Source organism: Panthera onca, chromosome D2 (assembly GCF_046562875.1).
Source record: "Panthera onca isolate mPanOnc1 chromosome D2, mPanOnc1 haplotype 2, whole genome shotgun sequence".
In the NCBI taxonomy this organism is placed as follows: domain Eukaryota; kingdom Metazoa; phylum Chordata; class Mammalia; order Carnivora; family Felidae; genus Panthera; species Panthera onca.
In genome coordinates, this window is record NC_138349.1 from 84,887,285 (window position 1) to 84,888,633 (window position 1,349).

Genomic DNA, 1,349 nt, shown 5'->3' on the forward strand with positions numbered 1-1,349 from the left:
TTCCAGGTATGAGCATGGAGATTGTTTCTAATGTTTTGCAATTACAATTGAGGCTCCAATGCACATGCATTTTCCTAGGGTCGGAGGTAGAGTTTTAGAATAGATTCGTGGAAGTGAGATTATAGGGTCAAAAGAGACACATACTACATTTTCTCTCCTCTCTTTCCAAAATTTTTTTTAATGTTTATTTTTGAGAGAGAGAGTAGAGCGTGAGTAGGGGAGAAGCAGAGAGAGAGGGAGACACAGAATCTGAAACAGGCTCCAGGCTCTGAGCTGTCAGCACAGAGCCCGGCACGGGGCTTGAACTCACAAAGTGCAAGATCATGACCTGAGCCAAAGTCAGATGCTTAACCGCCTGAGCCACCCAGGCGCCCCTCCTCTCTTTCTAGACAGAGATTTTGCTTTTCCTCTTCAGCACATGTACCAAATCCTCTTCTCTTCAATCTGTGCAGTAATAAGACCATCGTCCATAAGAATAATAAGACCATAGTCCATAAGAATTTTATTCTTCCAGGTCTGGGAAATTTGTTGAGAAATGAATCTACCTTGCCCTCAGATCCTGGCAAGGTGAAGTGGGTAGTAAGGGAAGCTCTGAAGGAGAATAAGATGGGGGCCTCACAGAAACAGACCAAAGGAGACAAAGCTCGTGGGGTGACTGGGCTCAGCTACCGATTGCAAGAGAGGCTGTCAGCAACCTCTGATCGGAAACGGGAAGCAAGGGATGGAGGTCACCTAGAGATTTTCAGTCCTTTCGGTGCCCAGAGGAGCAGCATCGGCAACAGAGATTTTTAGATACACAACACCCTACACCACATCGGATCCTGAATTTAAATCCTTCGCAGAAATGGAACTTGGGTTTCAGAGAACGCACTCACAGCTTATGTAAATTTCAGCCAATTAAATCAGCAAAGAATATATGAAAGCTGTTGAGTTCCGTTGGATGGATTTTGTGCCTTTTTTTCCCTAAAGGAAATAATTAAGGTAGTAGGGAAATCAGTCTCCAAAGTAGGAGAGTCTGTTACCTCTTTACCAGAAGAAATGGACAGAATCGTAATGCTCACAGGAGCTCTCGTGTAACAGACGTGTGTCAGTTTAACACAAGCCTATACCGGCTTTACAAAAATCTATTACAAGCTTCTCCCTTTCATTATTTTTCATCGCTTAGTTCAGATTCAGAAAAAAACGTGAATAATGCATAAGTTCGAATGTGCTCCCCATTATGGTAACTCCTCGGTGAAGCTATTGCTTATTTTGGGAACTACATATTGCTAAGAAGTCTCTCCCAGACCTTACTCCAGATCTCTGTAATAAGATGCCTGTCCTTTTTTAAGGCCAAGGTATGTGTGGTG